The following is a 14,819-nucleotide window of genomic DNA, read 5'->3' on the forward strand; positions in this document are numbered from 1 at the left end:
GACCCCACTTGTCCAAAAAGAAAGACCAAACCTCCCACCACCACAACCCCCACTGCTTCCACTAGTGCCCCTAGTAATAGCAGTGGTGGTGAGAAGAACACTACAAATAGCCAGTCAAAGGGTATAGCTGGACTTACTTTTAGTAATGTAGTGTAGTGGGGGTTGGTCTAATTAGGGAGACCACTGAGGCTGTTTTAGTCTCTGATGGTGGCATTGACCTTGCCACCTTGGTTGCTTGTCCCCTTAATATGGATACAAGTACAAGCAACTACCCCTAATAAATGGTGTTCAGGCTGAGGCTACAGGGACACAGGTGCCAGTGTCACTATGGTGATGGAGAAACCGGTTGCCACTAAGCAACACCTACTTGGTCATCAGTACCAAGTGACAGACACCCATAACAACACTGTTAGCCACCCCATGGCTGTTGTGAATCTCAGCTGGGGGGAGGAGTTACTGGTCCAAAGAAAGTTGTGGTATCCACTGACTTACCTGTAGAGTGTCTATTAGGAAATGATTTGGAGACTCAGCTTGGGCTGAAGTGGAGTTGGAGGCCCATGCAGCAATGCTGGGAATTCCTGGGCATATCTTTGCTCTTACTAGGGCTCAGGCCAAGAAGCAAAGAGGACAGGGAAACTTGGGGTAGAAAGAGCAAACCCTTGTACACTATCCCTCCCTCTCCAGGTGATTCCCCTTTTGATGAGGAAGAGTCTTCTCCCTGTGCAGAACCTACACCAGAGGAGCTTGAAGCTGCCACAGCTGAGCTTTTGGGTGCAGGGGGCCTGCCAGGGAGGAACTGTGTGTGGCACAGCAGACCTGTCCCACACTAGAGGGTCTCAGACAGAAAGATGTCAAACAGCAGAATGGGGATGTCAAAGACAGCCACAGAGTTTAATGGGAGAATAATCTTCTCTATACTGAAGCAAGAGAGCCTAAACCTGGTGCCACCAGGGGACTGGTCATCCCCCTCCAGTATAGGGAATTCCTCCTAACTCTAGCTCATGACATTCCCTTGGCTGGGCATTTGGGCCAAAGTAAAACGTGTTCCCCATTTTCACTGGCCCCACATGTCAGAAGACACAAAGGAGTTTTGTCACTCCTGTGTCACCTGCCAAGCCAGTGGCAAGACAGGTGGCACCCCAAAGGCCCCCTTAATCCCACTGCCAGTGGTTGGGATGCCCTGTGAGAGGGTAGAGGTTGACATAGTTTGCCCCTTGACCATCTAACAGCTTCTGGCAATAGATTCAGCCTTGTGATAGTGGACCATGCCACAAGGTATCCAGAAGCTATCCCCTTGAGGACAACTACAGCACCTGCAGTGGCAAAAGCCCTCCTGGGAATAATTTCCAGGGTGGGTTTCCCTGAGGTAGTTGCATCAGACAGAGGTAGTAACTTCATGTCTGCATACCTCAAGGCAATGTGAAAGGAGTATGGTGTAACCTATAAATTCACCACCCCTTATCAACAGACAAATGGATTGGTTGAGAGGTTTAATAAAACTCTCAAAGGCATGATCATGGGACTCTCCTAGAAACTCAGAAGGAGATGGGATGTCGTCTTGCCTGCCTCCTTTTCACCTACAGGGATGTACCCCAAAAAAGGAGTGGGCTATAGCCCCTGTGAGCACCTCTTTGGTCACCCTGTAAGGGGTCCCCTTGCTCTTGTTAAGGAGGGTTGGGAACAACCTTTAAAACCTCCAAAGTAAGACATTGTGGACTACGTACTTGGCCTAAGATCCAGAATGGCTGAGTACATGAAAAAGGCCACTAAAACCCTTCAGGCTAGCCAAGAGCTCCAAAAGCAATGGCATGACCAGAAGGCTGTCCTGACCCAGTACCACCCAGGACAGAAGGTGTGGGTATTGGAGCCTGTGGCCCCAAGAGCACTCCAGGACAAATGCAGTGGACCCCATCTCATAGTGGAGAAAAAGGTGAGGTCACCTATATGGTGGAGGTGGGCACTGCCAGAAGCCCCCTTAGGGTACTTAATGTCAATCGCCTTATGCCTTATTATGGCAGGGCTGACTTGACCCTGCTCGTGGCCACAGATGAGAGACAGGAAGAAGAAAATTACCATCTCCCTGACCTCTTCTCCAACACTGAAGCTGATGGCTTAGTGGAAAGAGTGGTGCTTGTAGACTGCATCAGTGCTGAGCAGAGGGAGGACTGCAAAAATCTCCTAGGACAGTTTTCTGGCCTCTTTTCACTCATACCTGGTACAATTACCTGGTGTGAACATTCAATTGATACTAGAGACAACTTACCTGTCAAAAATAAAATTTACAGGCAGCCTGACCATGTCAGAGATTGCATTAAAACAGAGGTACAGAAAATGTTGGATCTAGGAGTTATCGAGCCCTCTGATAGCCTCTGGGCCAGCCCAGTGGTGCTTATCCCCAAACCGCATAGTAAAGAAGGAAAGAGAGAAATGCGGTTTTGTGTGGACTATAGGGGTCTTAATACTGTATCCAAACCTGATGCTCACCCTATAGCCAGGGCAGGCGAGCTAGTAGATACTTCTGCCAAGTATCTAAGCGCCTTTGATTTGACTGCAGGGTATTGGCAGATCAAGTTATCAGAGGATGCTAAAGTAAAAACTGCATTTTCTAACATAGGAGGGCATTATCAATTCACTGTTATGCCCTTTAGTTTGAAAAATGCACCTGTCACTTTCCAGAGGCTGGTGAATACAGTCCTCCAAGGTTTGGAAGCTTTTCGTGCAGCATACTTAGATGATATTGCTGTATTTAGCTCCACTGGGGGTGACCAGCTGGTCCACCTATGGAAAGATTTGGAGGCCCTGCAAAAGGCAGACCTAACTATCAAGGCTTCAAAGTGCCAGATAGGGCAGGGGAAAGTGGTTTATCTGGGCCACCTGGTAGGTTGAGAACAGATTGAACCACTACAGTGGAAAATCCAGACCATTATGGACTGGGCTCCCCCTACTACAAAGACCCAGGTCGCAGCCTTCTTAGGTCTTACTGGGTATTACAGGAGATTCCTTAAGAACTATGGCTCCACTGTTGCCCCTCTTAATGACCTCACTTCAAAGAAAATGCCTAAAAAGGTATTGTGGACAGCTAGCTGTCAGAAAGCTTTTGAGGAGCTTAAGCAGGCAATGTGCTCTGCACCTGTCTTGAAAAGCCCAAACTACTCAAACAAATTCATTTTCCAAATAGATGCTTCTGAATTAGGGGTAGGGACAGTACTATCACAACTTTACTCGGAGGGCCAGGTTCAACCTGTTGCTTTTATCAGCAGGAGGCTGACCCCTTGAGAGAAGCGTTGGTCTACCATAGAGAGGGAGGCCTTTGCTGTGGTCTGGGCCTTGAAGAAGCTATGACCCTACTTGTTTGGGACTCACTTCATTGTTCAAACAGACCACAAACCTCTATAATGGCTTAAACAAATAAAAGGTGAAAACCCTAAATTGTTGAGGTGGTCCATTTCCCTACAGGGTATGGACTTTACAGTGGAACATAGACCTGGGAGTACCCACTCCAATGCAGATGGACTCTCCAGTTATTTCCACTTAGACAATGAAGACTCATCTGGGCAAGGTTAGCCTTATTGTCCCTCGTTTGGGGGAGGGGTTGTGTAGGAAAGTACCATCTTTCTTGGCATGTTACCCCCATTATTACCTGTATGTCAGTATGTTTTTGCCTGTCTCACTGGGGTATTGTTGGTCAGGATCCCAGTGCTCATAGTTTGTGGCCTAATGTGTGTGTTGTCAATAGTGCTTATCTGTGTCACTGAGGTTCTGCTAATCAGAACCTCAGTGCTCATGATATCTCTGCTTTGAAATTTGTCACTATAGGCTAGTGACTTTATTTACCAATTTCAATTGGCACACTAGACCCCCCTTATAAGTCCCTAGTATATGGTACCTAGGTACTGTAGGAGGCTGGCCTGGCTTGTAGTGGGTACCAAGGGGTACTTACACCAGGTCCAGGTATCCCTTATTAGTGTAGAGGGTTGTCTAGCATCTTAGGTTGATAGAAAAGGTAGCTTAGCAGAGCAGCTTAGGCTGAACTAGGAGGCGTGTAAAGCTCCTACTATACCACTGGTGTCATATGCACAATATCATAAGAAAACACAATACACAGATATACTAAAAATAAAGGTACTTTATTTTTATGACAATATGCCAAAAGTATCTCAGTGAGTACCCTCAGTATGAGGATAGCAAATATACACAAGATATATGTACACAATACCAAAAATATGCAGTAATAGCAATAGAAAACAGTGCAAGCAATGTATAGTCACAATAGGTTGCAATGAGAGCACATAGGTACAGGGGCAACACAAACCATATACTCTAGAAGTGGAATGCGAACCACGAATGGACCCCAAACCTATGTGACCTTGTAGAGGGTCGCTGGGACTGTAAGAAAACAGTGAGGGTTAGAAAAATAGCCCACCCCAAGACCCTGAAAAGTGAGTGCAAAGTGCACCTAAGTTCCTCAGAGAGCACAGAAGTCGTGATAGGGGAATTCTGCAAGGAAGACCAACACCAGCAATGCAACAACGATGGATTTCCTGACGAGAGTACCTGTGGAACAAGGGGACCAAGTCCAAGAGTCACGATCAAGTCGGGAGTGGGCAGATGCCCAGGAAATGCAGCTGTGGGTGCAAAGAAGCTGCCACCGGATGGTAGAAGCTGTGGATTCTGCAAGAACGACAAGGGCTAGGAACTTTCCCTCTGGAGGATGGATGTCCCACGTCATGAAGAAGCTTGCAGAGGTGTTTCCGTGCAGAAAGACCGCAAACAAGCCTTGTTAGCTGCAAAGGTGGCGGTTAGGGTTTTTGGATGCTGCTGTGGCCCAGGAGGGACCAGGATGTCGCCAATTGCGTGAGGAGACAGAGGGGGCGTCCAGCAAGACAAAAAGCCCACTCAGAAGCAAGCAGCACCCACAGAAGTGCCGGAACAGGCACTATGAAGAGGAGTGAACCGGAGCTCACCTGAAGTCACAAAGGAAGGTCCCACGACGCCGGAGGACAACTCAGGAGGTTGTGCACTGCAGGTTAGAGTGTCGGGGACCCAGGCTTGGCTGTGCACAAAGGAAATCCTGGAAGAGTGCACAGGAGCCGGAGCAGCTGCAAATCACGCGGTACCCAGCAATGCAGTCTAGCGTGGGGAGGCAAGGACTTACCTCCACCAAACTTGGACTGAGGAGTCACTGGACTGTGGGAGTCACTTGGACAGAGTTGCTGAGTTCAAGGGACCTTGCTCGTTGTGCTGAGAGGAGACCCAGAGGAACGGTGATGCAGTCTTTTGGTGCCTGCGGTTGCAGGGGGAAGATTCCATCGACCCACAGGAGATTTCTTCGGAACTTCTAGTGCAGAGAGGAGGCAGACTACCCCCACAGCATGCACCACCAGGAAAATAGTCGAGAAGGCAGCCGGATCAGCGTTACAAGGTCGCAGTAGTCGTCTTTGCTACTTTGTTGCAGTTTTGCAGGCTTCCAGAGCAGTCAGCGGTCGATTCCTTGGCAGAAGGTGAAGAGAGAGATGCAGAGGAACTCTGATGAGCTCTTGCATTCGTTATCTAAAGAATTCCCCAAAGCAGAGACCCTAAATAGCCAGAAAAGGAGGTTTGGCTACTTAGGAGAGAGGATAGGCTAGCAATACCTGGAGGAGCCTGTCAAAAGGAGTCTCTGACGTCACCTGCTGGCACTGGCCACTCAGAGCAGTCCAGTGTGCCAGCAGCACCTCTGTTTCCAAGATGGCAGAGGTCTGGAGCACACTGGAGGAGCTCTGGGCACCTCCCAGGGGAGGTGCAGGTCAGGGGAGTGGTCACTCCCCTTTCCTTTGTCCAGTTTCACTCCAGAGCAGGGCTGGGGGATCCCTGAACCGGTGTAGACTGGCTTAAGCAGAAATGGGCACCATCTGTGCCCATGAAAGCATTTCCAGAGGCTGGGGGAGGCTACTCCACCCCAGCCCTAACACCTTTTTCCAAAGGGAGAGGGTGTAACACCCTCTCTCTGAGGAAGTCCTTTGTTCTGCCTTCCTGGGCCAAGCCTGGCTGGACCCCAGGAGGGCAGAAACCTGTCTGAGGGGTTGGCAGCAGCAGCAGCTGCAGTGAAACCCCGGGAAAGGCAGTTTGGCAGTACCCGGGTCTGTGCTAGAGACTCGGGGGATCATGGAATTGTCTCCCCAATGCCAGAATGGCATTGGGGTGACAATTCCATGATCTTAGACATGTTACATGGCCATGTTCGGAGTTACCATTGTGACGCTATACATATGTCGTGACATATGTATAGTGCATGTGTGTAATGGTGTCCCCGCACTCACAAAGTAAGGGGAATTTGCCCTGAACAATGTGGGAGCACCTTGGCTAGTGCCAGGGTGCCCACACACAAAGTAACTTAGCACCCAACCTTTACCAGGTAAAGGCTAGACATATAGGTGACTTATAAGTTACTTAAGTGCAGTGGTAAATGGCTATGAAATAATGTGGACGTTATTTCACTCAGGCTGCAATGGCAGGCCTGTGTAAGAATTGTCAGAGCTCCCTATGGGTGGCAAAAGAAATGCTGCAGCCCATAGGGATCTCCTGGAACCCCAATACCCTGGGTACCTCAGTACCATATACTAGGCAATTATAAGGGTGTTCCAGTATGCCAATATGAATTGGTGAAATTGGTCACTAGCCTGTTAGTGACAATTTGTACAGAGAGAGCATAACCACTGAGGTTCTGGTTAGCAGAGCCTCAGTGAGACAGTTAGGCATCACACAGGGAACACATACATATAGGTCACAAACTTATGAGCACTGGGGTCCTGACTAGCAGGGTCCCAGTGACACATAACAAACATACTGAAAACATAGGGTTTTCACTATGAGCACTGGGCCCTGGCTAGTAGGATCCCAGTGAGACAGTGAAAACACCCTGACATACACTCACAAACAGGCCAAAAGTGCGGGTAACAAGGCTAGAAAGAGGCTACTTTCTCACACAACCCCCCCCCCCCAAACGAAGGACAATAAGGCTAACCTTGGCCAGTTGAGACTTTATTGTCTAAGTGGTGATAAGTAGAGATTAGCTCTGCAATAGACTGGTTACTCCCTTTATCATCCACTATATGGTTACTTCCCTGTGGGGATGTAAACCACCATGTTTGAATTTTTTTAGCTAAGCAACAATGTGAAGATATACAGGGAGTGCAGAATTATTAGGCAAATGAGTATTTTGACCACATCATCCTCTTTATGCATGTTGTCTTACTCCAAGCTGTATAGGCTCGAAAGCCTACTACCAATTAAGCATATTAGGTGATGTGCATCTCTGTAATGAGAAGGGGTGTGGTCTAATGACATCAAAACCCTATATCAGGTGTGCATAATTATTAGGCAACTTCCTTTCCTTTGGCAAAATGGGTCAAAAGAAGGACTTGACAGGCTCAGAAAAGTCAAAAATAGTGAGATATCTTGCAGAGGGATGCAGCACTCTTAAAATTGCAAAGCTTCTGAAGCGTGATCATCGAACAATCAAGCGTTTCATTCAAAATAGTCAACAGGGTCGCAAGAAGCGTGTGGAAAAACCAAGGCGCAAAATAACTGCCCATGAACTGAGAAAAGTCAAGCGTGCAGCTGCCACGATGCCACTTGCCACCAGTTTGGCCATATTTCAGAGCTGCAACATCACTGGAGTGCCCAAAAGCACAAGGTGTGCAATACTCAGAGACATGGCCAAGGTAAGAAAGGCTGAAAGACGACCACCACTGAACAAGACACACAAGCTGAAACGTCAGGACTGGGCCAAGAAATATCTCAAGACTGATTTTTCTAAGGTTTTATGGACTGATGAAATGAGAGTGAGTCTTGATGGGCCAGATGGATGGGCCCGTGGCTGGATTGGTAAAGGGCAGAGAGCTCCAGTCCGACTCAGACGCCAGCAAGGTGGTTGTGGAGTACTGGTTTGAGCTGGTATCATCAAAGATGAGCTTGTGGGGCCTTTTCGGGTTGAGGATGGAGTCAAGCTCAACTCCCAGTCCTACTGCCAGTTCCTGGAAGACACCTTCTTCAAGCAGTGGTACAGGAAGAAGTCTGCATCCTTCAAGAAAAACATGATTTTCATGCAGGACAATGCTCCATCACACGCGTCCAAGTACTCCACAGCGTGGCTGGCAAGAAAGGGTATAAAAGAAGGAAATCTAATGACATGGCCTCCTTGTTCACCTGATCTGAACCCCATTGAGAACCTGTGGTCCATCATCAAATGTGAGATTTACAAGGAGGGAAAACAGTACACCTCTCTGAACAGTGTCTGGGAGGCTGTGGTTGCTGCTGCACGCAATGTTGACGGTGAACAGATCAAAACACTGACAGAATCCATGGATGGCAGGCTTTTGAGGGTCCTTGCAAAGAAAGGTGGCTATATTGGTCACTGATTTGTTTTTGTTTTGTTTTTGAATGTCAGAAATGTATATTTGTGAATGTTGAGATGTTATATTGGTTTCACTGGTAATAATAAATAATTGAAATGGGTATATATTTTTTTTTGTTAAGTTGCCTAATAATTATGCACAGTAATAGTCACCTGCACACACAGATATCCCCCTAACATAGCTAAAACTAAAAACAAACTAAAAACTACTTCCAAAAATATTCAGCTTTGATATTAATTAGTTTTTTGGGTTCATTGAGAACATGGTTGTTGTTCAATAATAAAATTAATCCTCAAAAATACAACTTGCCTAATAATTCTGCACTCCCTGTATTTTCAGAGTTTCTATCAGTAAGTTTTAGTTTAGAGCAGTGGAAATTGTCCACTGAACCTATTTCTAGTGATGAGAATGCCAGACAGGGATGCTGTCTCAGTAAAGCCATAGCTGGGCAAAATTTTTGTCCATATGGCTGGAAGAGAGAACAGGGATGCTGTTTCTCTTGAGTTGGAGCAGGGCAGGGATGCTGTCCTATGAGCTCCACACTAGGGCAGGGTTCCTGTCCTAAGTGTTGTGAGGCAGTGCAGGGTTTCTGCACTAAAGTTTCTCTGGGAGGGTTGGAGGGATGCTCCATGTTAACTGAAATGGTGCTCTTTTTCTCACCAATATGAGTTATCCCACAGAGAGGTACCTCCACCTCAGGGAGTACAGCTATGCCAGCTGATGATTCCCTTGGAACAGGTGCCACCCTAGGAGAGGTTTCTCCCACCACAGGAATGGTATCCTGAATGGCAGGATGGTTAGGGGATACTGTGATACCCTTTTTACCTGTTGTTGGAGAGGGATCCTGAGTTTTCAGGCCTTCTCTCCTTTGCTTTTTCATTTCAGTAGAAATGAGAGGGAACAATTCCTCAGGGATACCCAGCATGGCTGCATGGGTATAAAACTCTACATCAGCCCAACCTGAGTCCTCTAGGTCATTACCTAAGAGACAGTCTGCAGGTAAGCTAGGTGACACTACCACCTGCTTAGGGCCAGTAACTCCACCCCAACTAAGCTGAACTATAGCTAAGGGAAGAAACTTAGTGGAGTTATGGACATCAATAATCTTATACTGTTGTCCAATGATGTGTTGTTCAGGGACCACTAGGTTTTCAGTCACCAAAGTGATACTGGCACCTGTGTCCCTGTAGGCCTGGGCCTCAACACAATTTATTGAAACTGTCTGCCTGTACTTATCCATTGTAAGGGGACAAGCAGCCAATGTGGCAAGGCCAATGCCTCTAGGTGTGACAGAAACTGTCTTGGGACTGACTACCCCAGTTTCTATGATGGACCCATAAGTGAACCCAACTACACCCTTAGTTTGACTGTTGCCAGCAGTCCCACCACTATTACCACTACTACTAGGGGGACTAGAGCTTGATGTATCAGTGGTGGTAGGCTCAGGGGGTTTACCTGGACAGGACTTATCCCCTGGCCTATGGCCTCTGTTTTTACACACAAAGCACCAAGGCCCGTATTTATACTTTTTGACGCTAAACTGCGCTAACGCAGTTTAGCGTAAAAATTTTTTGCACCGGCTAACGCCATTCCGAAGCACCATGCGGGCGCCGTATTTATTGAATGGCGTTAGCCGGCGCAAGCAGACCGGCGCTGCCTGGTGTGCGTGGAAAAAAAACACGTACACCAGGCAGCGCCGGCGTAGGGAAAAATGGTGTTAGGGCGTCTTAAAAATGGCGCAAGTCAGGTTGACGCTAAAAAATCGTCTTAACCCGATTTGCGCCATTTTAAACGACGGCCAGACGCCATTTACATGACTCCTGTCTTAGTAAAGACAGGAGTCATGCCCCCTTGCCCAATGGCCATGCCCAGGGGACTTATGTCCCCTGGGCATGGTCATTGGGCATTGGGGCATGTAGGGGGGCACAAATCAGGCCCCCCTATGCCAAAAAAAAATAAAAAAAATAAAAAATGTATACTTACCTGAACTTACCTGAATGTCCCTGGGGTGGGTCCCTCCATCCTTGGGTGTCCCCCTGGGGTGGGCAAGGGTGGCAGGGGGGGTCCCTGGGGGCATGGGAGGGCAGCTGTGGGCTCATTTTGAGCCCACAGGTTCCTTAACGCCTACCCTGACCCAGGCATTAAAAAGTGGCGCAAATGCGGGGTTTTTTGACCCGACCACTCCCGGGCGTGATTTTTGCCCGGGAGTATAAATACGACGCATTTGCGTCGCCGTCATTTTTTTAGACGGGAACACCTTCCTTGCATCTCATTAACGCAAGGAAGGCGTTCACGCAAAAAAATGACGCTATTTGCCCATACTTTGGCGCTAGACGCGTCTAACGCCAAAGTATAAATATGGCGTTAGTTTTGCGCCGAATTTGCGTCGAAAAAAACTACGCTAATTCGGCGCAAACGGAGTATAAATATGCCCCCAAGGCTTTTTAATGTGTGCAGGTTGTGAAGAAGAGGAAGAATTTGTTTTATCCCCACCCCCTGAAGAGTGTTTAGGATTTGAAGAAGGATCTTTGGTTTTACCCTTATCCCCATGCTTATCCTGAGATTTCTCACCATCTTTCTTCTTGCCATCCTTGTCTCCACCTGTATGAACTTTTCTGTTCACTCTTGTTCTGACCCATTTGTCTGCCTTCTTTCCCAATTCTTGGGGAGAGGTCAGATCTGAGTCCACTAGATGTTGGTGCAACAAATCAGACACACAGTTATTAAGAATATGCTCTCTCAGGATTAAGTTATACAGGCTTTCATAGTCAGAAACTTTACTGCCATGTAACCACCCCTCCAAGGCCTTCACTAAATGGTCAACAAAGTCTACCCAGTCTTGTGAAGACTCATTTTTGGTTTCTCTGAACTTGATCCTGTACTGTTCAGTGGTTAAGCCATAAACATCTAGGAGTGCATTCTTAAGAACTGTAAAATTATTGGCATCACTTTCCTTCACAGTAAGGAGCCTATCCCTACCTTTTCCACTGAAAGATAGCCATAGGATAGCAGCCCACTGCCTTTGAGGGACCCCCTGTACAACACAGGCCCTATCAAGTGCAGCAAACCACTTGTTAATGTCATCCCCCTCCTTGTAAGGGGGAACTATCTTGTGCAGATTCCTAGAATCATGCTCTTTTACAGGATTACTATCTGTAAGCATGCTGCTGCCATCATGGGGTCCAAACGCCAACCTCTGTCTTTCTTTTTCTAAGTCAAATGCTTGCCTATCTAAATCCAGCTGTTGCTTCTTGAGCTTCAGCCTGGATTCTTCCACTCTCAATCTATTGAGTTCCTTTTCTAACACTCTCTCATCATGGTGGGTGGGTTGGGCATGCCTAGACACAGAAGAATGGTGTGAATGAACAGAGGGAGACCTGTCCCTAACAGATGGCACTCTTTAACAACCTGGCCTAAAGGATTAATCTCTATACTATGATGAGAACTCACATCAGTACCAGCCCTGCTAGGTGGCCTGCTAAGGGGCAGGTTGGGAAGGTTCCCTTCTAACCCTTTTACTGGGGCTACCCCAGAATCAGAGTGTGAACCATCAGCCAATCTCTCACCAGAGGTGCCAACTAAGGTCTTATCCTGTTCAATGAGCATATTAACTAACAGATCTCTTGAGGGATTCTTCCCTACCCCTAAACCTCTTTCAACGCAGAGACTCCTTGCTCCTTTCCAGCTAAGGTGGTCATAAGCAACTCTGGTCAGATCTACAGTTTGACCTGTACCAGACATGATAGAAAAGGTTTAAGGGACAGAAAAAGAAAGAAAAAGTTTCAGTACGTTTTAAAGAACAGGAAAAAAAACTTTTTCAACTTTTTAAGAACTTTTGGAAAGTTTTAGAGTTACTTTTCAGCACTTAGCAAAAGAGTAAGAGAAGAAAAGCAAAACTTTTTGGTTAGGTGTACATACACTGAACTTGTTTTGTATATTTTTCTCTTATGAAAAGTACAAAATGACAAAGTGGTAAGTAGTTGCAAGTATTTATCCCACCGCTGCACAACCAATGTAGGAGGCTGGCCTGGCTTGTAGTGGGTACCAAGGGGTACTTACACCTTGCACCAGGTCCAGGTATCCCTTATTAGTGTAGAGGGGTGTCTAGCAGCTTAGGCTGATAGAAAAGGTAGCTTAGCAGAGCAGCTTAGGCTGAACTAGGAGGCGTGTAAAGCTCCTACTATACCACTGGTGTCATATGCACAATATCATAAGAAAACACAATACACAGATATACTAAAAATAAAGGTACTTTATTTTTATGACAATATGCCAAAAGTATCTCAGTGAGTATCCTCAGTATGAGGATAGCAAATATACACAAGATATATGTACACAATACCAAAAATATCTAGTAATAGCAATAGAAAACAGTGCAAGCAATGTATAGTCACAATAGGTTGCAATGAGAGCACATAGGTACAGGGGCAACACAAACCATATACTCTAGAAGTGGAATGCGAACTACGAATGGACCCCAAACCTATGTGACCTTGTAGAGGGTCGCTGGTGCTGTAAGAAAACAGTGAGGGTTAGAAAAATAGCCCACCCCAAGACCCTGAAAAGTGGGTGCAAAGTGCACCTAAGTTCCCCAGAGAGCACAGAAGTCGTGATAGGGGAATTCTGCAAGGAAGACCAACACCAGCAATACAATAATGATGGATTTCCTGACGAGAGTACCTGTGGAACAAGGGGACCAAGTCCAAGAGTTACGATCAAGTCGGGAGTGGGCAGATGCCCAGGAAATGCCAGCTGTGGGTGCAAAGAAGCTGCCACCGGATGGTAGAAGCTGTGGATTCTGCAAGAACGACAAGGGCTAGAAACTTTCCCTTTGGAGGATGGATGTCCCACGTCGTGAAGAAGCTTGCAGTGGTGTTTCCGTGCAGAAAGACCGCAAACAAGCCTTGCTAGCTGCAAGGGTCGCGGTTAGGGTTTTTGGATGCTGCTGTAGCCCAGGAGGGACCAGGATGTCGCCAATTGCGTGAGGAGACAGAGGGGGTGTCCAGCAAGACAATGAGCCCACTCAGAAGCAAGCAGCACCCGCATTAGTGCCGGAACATGCACTACGAAGAGGAGTGAACCGGAGCTCACCTGAAGTCACAAAGGAAGGTCCCACGATGCCGGAGGACAACTCAGGAGGTCGTGCACTGCAGGTTAGAGTGTCGGGGACCCAGGCTTGGCTGTGCACAAAGGAAATCCTGGAAGAGTGCACAGGAGCCGGAGCAGCTGCAAATCACGCGGTACCCAGCAATGCAGTCTAGCGTGGGAAGGCAAGGACTTACCTCCACCAAACTTGGGCTGAAGAGTCACTGGACTGTGGGAGTCACTTGGACAGAGTTGCTGAGTTCAAGGGACTTCGCTCGTCGTGCTGAGAGGAGACCCAGAGGACCGGTGATGCAGTCTTTTGGTGCCTACGGTTGCAGGGGGAAGATTCCGTCGACCCATGGGAGATTTCTTCGGAGCTTCTAGTGCAGAGAGGAGGCAGACTACCCCCACAGCATGCACCACCAGGAAAAAAGTCGAGAAGGCGGCCGGATCAGCGTTACAAGGTCGCAGTAGTCGTCTTTGCTACTTTGTTGCAGTTTTGCAGGCTTCCAGAGCAGTCAGCGGTCGATTCCTTGGCAGAAGGTGAAGAGAGAGATGCAGAGGAACTCTGATGAGCTCTTGCATTCGTTATCTAAGGAATTCCCCAAAGCAGAGGCCCTAAATAGCCAGAAAAGGAGGTTTGGCTACTTAGGAGAGAGGATAGGCTAGCAACACCTGGAGGAGCCTATAAGAAGGAGTCTCTGACGTCACCTGCTGGCACTGGCCACTCAGAGCAGTCCAGTGTGCCAGCAGCACCTCTGTTTCCAAGATGGCAGAGGTCTGGAGCACACTAGAGGAGGTCTGGGCACCTCCCAGGGGAGGTGCAGGTCAGGGGAGTGGTCACTCCCCTTTCCTTTGTCCAGTTTCACACCAGAGCAGGGCTGGGGGATCCCTGAACTGGTGTAGACTGGCTTATGCAGAAATGGGCACCATCTGTGCCCATGAAAGCATTTCCAGAGGCTGGGGGAGGCTACTCCTCCCCAGCCCTAACACCTTTTTTCAAAGGGAGAGGGTGTAACACCCTCTCTCTGAGGAAGTCCTTTGTTCTGCCTTCCTGGGCCAAGCCTGGCTGGACCCCAGGAGGGCAGAAACCTGTCTGAGCGGTTGGCAGCAGCTGCAGTGAAACCCAGTGAAGGCAGTTTGGCAGTACCTGGGTCTGTGCTAGAGACTCAGGGGGTCATGGAATTGTCCATTGGGGTGACAATTCCATGATCTTAGACATGTTACATGGCCATGTTCGGAGTTACCATTGTGACGCTATACATATGTCGTGACATATGTATAGTGCACGCGTGTAATGGTGTCCCCGCACTCACAAAGTCCGGGGAATTTGCCCTG

Source organism: Pleurodeles waltl, chromosome 1_2, assembly GCF_031143425.1.
Source record: "Pleurodeles waltl isolate 20211129_DDA chromosome 1_2, aPleWal1.hap1.20221129, whole genome shotgun sequence".
NCBI lineage: Eukaryota > Metazoa > Chordata > Amphibia > Caudata > Salamandridae > Pleurodeles > Pleurodeles waltl.